General features: G+C 34.9%; 1 pseudogene; it reads left to right on the top strand.

Moving 5' to 3' along the window:
• Nucleotides 1-370: 370 nt before the first annotated feature.
• On the top strand, nucleotides 371-1,610 carry LOC132272465 (uncharacterized mitochondrial protein AtMg00810-like; annotated as a pseudogene).
• Nucleotides 1,611-6,072: the final 4,462 nt, after the last annotated feature.

Here is a 6,072-nt window from a genome sequence, read left to right as displayed (position 1 = left end):
TAAACCTCCTCATCGGGTAAGAAAACCTCCTAGTCATTTACGTGATTTCCAGTGTTTTTCTACTATCATGTCTCATCATGAGCCTCAATCCTACCGCGAGGCTAGTTCTAACCCCCTTTGGCAGCAAGCTATGGGAGAAGAATTACAGGCTCTCGCACAAGCTCAGACCTGGGACATGGTTGCTCCTCCCTATGACAAAACTGTTGTTGGCTGTAAATGGGTTTACAAAATCAAAACTCATTCTGATGGTTCTGTGAAACGATACAAAGCTCGTCTTGTTACAAAGGGTTTCACCTAAGAATATGGCATTGACTATGAGGAAACATTTGCCCCTGTTGCTCGACTTACTTCTATCCGTAGCCTATTGGCTATGGCAGCAGCCCGCAAATGGACATTGTTTCAAATGGATGTGAAAAATGCATTTCTCAATGGCGATCTCACTGAAGAAGTATATATGAAACCCCCTCCAGGATATAACCATTCTCCACACCAAGTTTGTAAACTCCGTCGAGCATTATATGGTCTTAAACAAGCTCCAAGGGCGTGGTTTGCAAAATTCAGTGCTACAATTGGAGATTTTGGATTTACTTCAAGCTCATATGATTCCAGTCTTTTCATTCGCAAGACTGACTCTGGTATTACTCTTCTTTTACTTTATGTTGATGACATGATAATTACTGGAAATGATCTTGCAGGTATCTCTGCACTCAAAAATTTTCTTAGTCATCATTTTGATATGAAGGATCTTGGGCACCTCAGTTATTTCCTAGGCTTAGAGATTCCTTTCTGATTCGGATGGCAATTATCTCTCCCAAGCCAAGTATTCCTCTGACATTCTTGCTCATGCTGGACTCACAGATTGCAAAACAGCTCCCACTCCACTTGAGACCAATGTCAAGCTCACTCCTCTAGATGGTACACTCCTCAGTAATGCTACATTGTATCGACAGTTGGTTGGCAGTTTAGTATACCTTACTGTTACTCGACCTGACATCGCTTATGCCGTGCATCTTGTTAGCCAGTTCTTATCTGCACCTCGATCTACTCATTATACTGCTGTATTATGCATCATTCGATACATTAAAGGGACTATGTTTCAAGGCCTTCATTTTTCTTCTCATTCTTCACTTGAGTTGCGTGCCTACTCTGATGCTGATTGGGCAGGTGATCCGACTGACCGACGTTCCACTACTGGCTACTGCTTCTTCCTTGGGAACTTTCTCATTTCTTGGCGCAGTAAAAAACAATCTATTGTCTCCAGATCCAGTACAGAGGCCGAATACCGTGCCCTTGCTGATTCCACACAAGAACTTATTTGGCTTCGATGGCTTTTAACAGATATGGGTATTTCTCACTCCACTGGCACTGTTCTCTATTGTGATAATCGAAGTGCTATTTACATTGCTCATAATGACGTCTTCCATGAACGCACCAAACATATTGAACTCGATTGTCATATTATGCGTCAACATGTTGCACGGGGCACTGTACGCCTTCATTCTGTAACTTCCGCTGATCAAACTGCTGACATTTTTACCAAAGCTCATCCGCCAGGCAGATTTCGGGAATTAGTTTCCAAACTCAAGTTGGTTTCTGCTTTACCATCTTAAGTTTGAGGGGGGATGTTAACATAATTAGAATATAGCCGTTGTTTATATTACTGCCATAATTGCATTATTATAGCCTTAGTCTAGATAATTACTATAATTGTTGTATAGCCGTTGGTGATCTCTAGCCTCTATATATCTCTCCTTGTACATGTATTACAAACACTTCAATATACAGAATATCTACATTTCATATATCTCTGGCTCTCTCTTTATCTCTCTATTTCTGATAATTAACACATATAAATTGTCTGTGAAGAAAATATTTGCGATATGGAGAAGAGCTTAGTCCCGGTGTATATATATAGATTATTTGGAAAGAATAGTGGAGGGTTCCTTTAATTGGTACACCTTCATAGCAACTGTGTGAGCATTTCCTATGTTATTCTTGCTATGTTCCACGAACTAGCTATTAATTTTATTATTTTTGATAATTTGGCTAATTTACTTGCATTTTATTTCTTACCAACCAGTCTCCGTCTCTGCAGATTTTGTGATATGGAAATGTCTCAACATCTTCTCATATTACAGCTAGGGAGAGTTCGTCTCTCATATCCTCGCATGTGCATCCACTCCCACACAGACACAGTCAAATTCAATGAAATTAATATTTACGCATTCAGTTTCTATAAATTTAATCAGAAGATGTTAAAATGTTGCAAATCAAATGACTAATATGAATCTAATCAAGCTTATATTCATTAGAATGAGGTAGGTGAAAATGAAAATGCGCTCTATAACTTAGTATGTTCGTGGAAATCAATAGGAATGGCCCGCATATGTATGGTTTTATTAGCAGTCTCATTCTTGTAACACAGGTCAACACGGATAGGAAGGAAAAAAAATTATAGTATTTTTGAACACTTATATATATATATATATAGTTTGGATGAACTATGTAAGAAGAATCAAATAAATCTATATTTAACTTTCATGTTTTATTTTTCTCATCTTCAGAGCAATCATAATTTGCCCCTTGGGTATGCCCCTTGTATTTTGAACACTTATACAAGTTAATTCAGTTGTTTGACTTTTCTTTGCCTTCTTGCTCTTTGAGCTTCAGTAGAAAAACTTTAGTGCACGAATTGGAACGGTCCGTGTAATATAAGCGATCGCATATGTAATATCACATATATTACATGCGCGGTAATAAATGATCGGATGCGCCAGTTGAACGCAGTCAAGTTATTCTCGAGCTGCAGGCCATTTTTTGTGGGTCCCTAACGTATGTATGCCTCTTGTATTCCTGTATATTGCTTGTTAATTACTTCACTTGAATTACAAAAGAAAACAAAATTTTGCTCGAAAATTCATTTGATCCCATCAAACATTATTTTGGTTCTATATGTCCTTTTTTTCATTTCCTTTTTCTACTTTTTTTTTTTTTTTTTGGTTTGCTGTATTTGAGATTCTACTGTAGTTACTAGCTAAATGGGTTTAATTTTGTATCAGTCAGTTCCTGAAATGTTACTGGTGGATATAAGTAAATGAATAAAGCCAAAAAAAGAAAGTTATAAACTAGAGTTTGTACTTCTAAAAAGTTCCTTGTCTGTGTTTCTTTAGGGCTTGAACGTCCAACATCCTGAACTGTTTTTCTTTTACTTGGTTTGTGATGCTGTTCTGTCAAAATATTGTTATTAACGACACAATGACCAACAAAGCACACTTTGAATGTTGACAACAATCCTACATAAGAACTGTTGCCAACTTTATTAGACAGTAGACCACTGGCTCGAGCACAAAGCACCATCTTCTTCAACATGGGGTATGATTAGGTCAATTAGCCATGACCTCCGGTGTTGCCCTTGCAGAGGAGAAAATCAGCCACTTTCTTCAAAACTCTACGCAACACACTTCCTCTTTGGTTATTCTTTTCCATTTTGTTTCGAAACAAAATTGAAAGATATTGAAAGCACAAATACTTGGGATTTGATATTGTATGTGATGGCCCTCATGAATAGCAAACATTTTATTTATATACTGGGTTACTTCGTCCATTCAACTAAGTAAATTGTGGATGTAAATTCTCGAAATCACGGAAATTTCGTGTTGTTTACGCATCACCAGATGAAGTTGCTTCCAGGTCTTAACTTTGCCTGTATGGTGGCTTGAACCTTCGAAGAATTCACCTGGAAGTTGTGTGATTTTGTTAGTAAAGTAATTCGATAATCAAGTAGAAAATTGGAAAATGAAAAGTTGATGAATTTGATTTCAAACACCTTTGTGTATGTGATTTTGTATGTTGAGAATATGTTGGCGAAGTTTTGCTTCATATATACCATTAATAAAAGAATTTGATCAGTTTTTGGGGCTGCACGATAGATTTATAAAATAAATAAGAAAAAAAAAGAATATTAATCAAATGACTCAAAATTTATAAAATAAATAAGAAAAAAAGCATATTAATTTAATCATGTTTATTCATTAACCTAGTGATTGCTGTCACAGTGTTTCCTTTGGCAACTGAAATGGAATTTCCCATTCTTTTCTTCCCTACTTCTACACAAACATTCATTTCATAGAAACAGAAAGAGTAGTGAGATTTCCTTCCTCACAATGAAAATGTATTCCAATGTATTCCAATGATAAATACACACACACACAAATACACGATGATAAATGTAGAAGGTTAAATATCACAATATCATGTGAAATTGATGAGATCTCCATCATTTTCATGGAATTATGTTCATATCATTGTTTTCAAATGTACCTTTAAAAATCTTCCCGCCAACCTCTGTGGTGGTCTCCCATCATTTACCTGGTCCATGCTATGTTTGTTTCTTCCTGTTTGTGAATTGACATATGGTGGCTTGACCATTGTGGATCCACTTTGAATTTGTGTCTTTTTTTTGGTAGATTAATTTCTTCCACGATTAAAAAGAACAAACAAGTTTCTAACACATTTTTGTGGTTGAATGTCCTTTTTATGATTCCTTTTGTCTACTTTTATTTATTTATTTTTATTTTTTTGTAAGTAAACATTGTAACATTTTGCTACCTTTGCATTGTATATGGTTTGCTGAGGTTTTTTGTATATGCACAGTTTGTTATATTCCCAATTATAATCTGCTCTATCCACATAAAAGAACTTGGAAAGGGCCCAACAATAAATTTAACAGTAAAAAGGCAAATGATTTTATGAAATAATCATCACAAGTTCTTTGGTAACTTGTCAAAAAAAAAAAAAAAAGTTCTTTGGTAAAACACAAATAAATAAATAGAAAGACAGAAAGTAAACTCTGCACTATTTGCTGTAAAGAACCATCAATCTGTTAAATTTAGTTGCATTGATTTTTAATTTAGACTTTATATGTTTCTTAAGAAATTTAGAGCTGGGAATAAAAAAAAAAGTTGAAAATGTTGAAAAAAATTCATAATTCTGTCATTATTCCCAAGAATCAAATTGGGCATTGGGAATAGTATTGAGCATTTGATATAAAGAGAGAGAGATTATCAAAATGTTTTTATTTTTATTTTTTATTTGTATGGACTAATATACATGTATATTGCAGACACTCTCCACCATACTGAGAATCTTACAATATCTCCTCCAACCCATCATTTAATAAGATACCAAACTTCCATTCCTTTTCCCAGTAACACACATAAAACAGATTCATCTATTTTCCTGTATAACACACACATTGCATACCATCACTTCACATTTACAGATACAACACAAAAACACTGTATCCAAACACAAGCGCAGAATATGTAGCAAAATATGCATATGGAAGAGTCGATGACAAGAACTTAACGTGGCTTGGGCCCTATTTGGTTCAGTTTTCTGATTCTCAGCTCTTTAAAAATGCCGTTACTTCCCCTTACTCCCATTGTTGGCACCACAAGGGATCACAAGTTTCAATATCACTCTCACAGCTGCACGTAACACGTTTCCACGAGGAGGAGGAAACTATTTTTTATTTTTTTTTATTATTTTTTTTTTTTCAGTTTCAGAAATAGGAAAAGAATGTATGGAAAGCAAGAATATATAGAGTTGCTAAAAAGGGTTGTCAAACCAGAGGAACTCAGTCTGTTTATATAGAGCATGGCTGCTCAGAAAGAAAAGCGTTGGGTTTCCTTATCGGTAACATTAGAAAAAAGGAGAGAATTGCGTAAAGGCTTGAATGATATAAATTACTTATTCACAACTCTAGTATTTATAGATGATATGAGCACATGCTCATATTACAAGAAAGAAAACTAAATCAAATCTAAATCAAATTACAACTTATTTTATGGCATATTTTATAGCATAATCAAATTTCTGCTATTATATTAAGTCATTCCATAAATAGTGACTATCATATATGCTAACATATGCATAGTCAAATATCTGCTATTATGGTAAGTCATTCCATAAATAGTGGCTATCATATATGCTAACAGATGCATAGTCAAATTTCTGCTATTATGGTAAGTTATACCATAAATCATGGTACCATATATGCTAACACTCCCC

Source organism: Cornus florida, unplaced genomic scaffold (genome assembly GCF_030987335.1).
Source record: "Cornus florida cultivar Cherokee Brave unplaced genomic scaffold, ASM3098733v1 CherokeeBrave_3.0.0_Hap2_Chr09, whole genome shotgun sequence".
Taxonomy (NCBI): domain Eukaryota; kingdom Viridiplantae; phylum Streptophyta; class Magnoliopsida; order Cornales; family Cornaceae; genus Cornus; species Cornus florida.
This window is presented reverse-complemented; position numbering and strand designations above follow the sequence as displayed.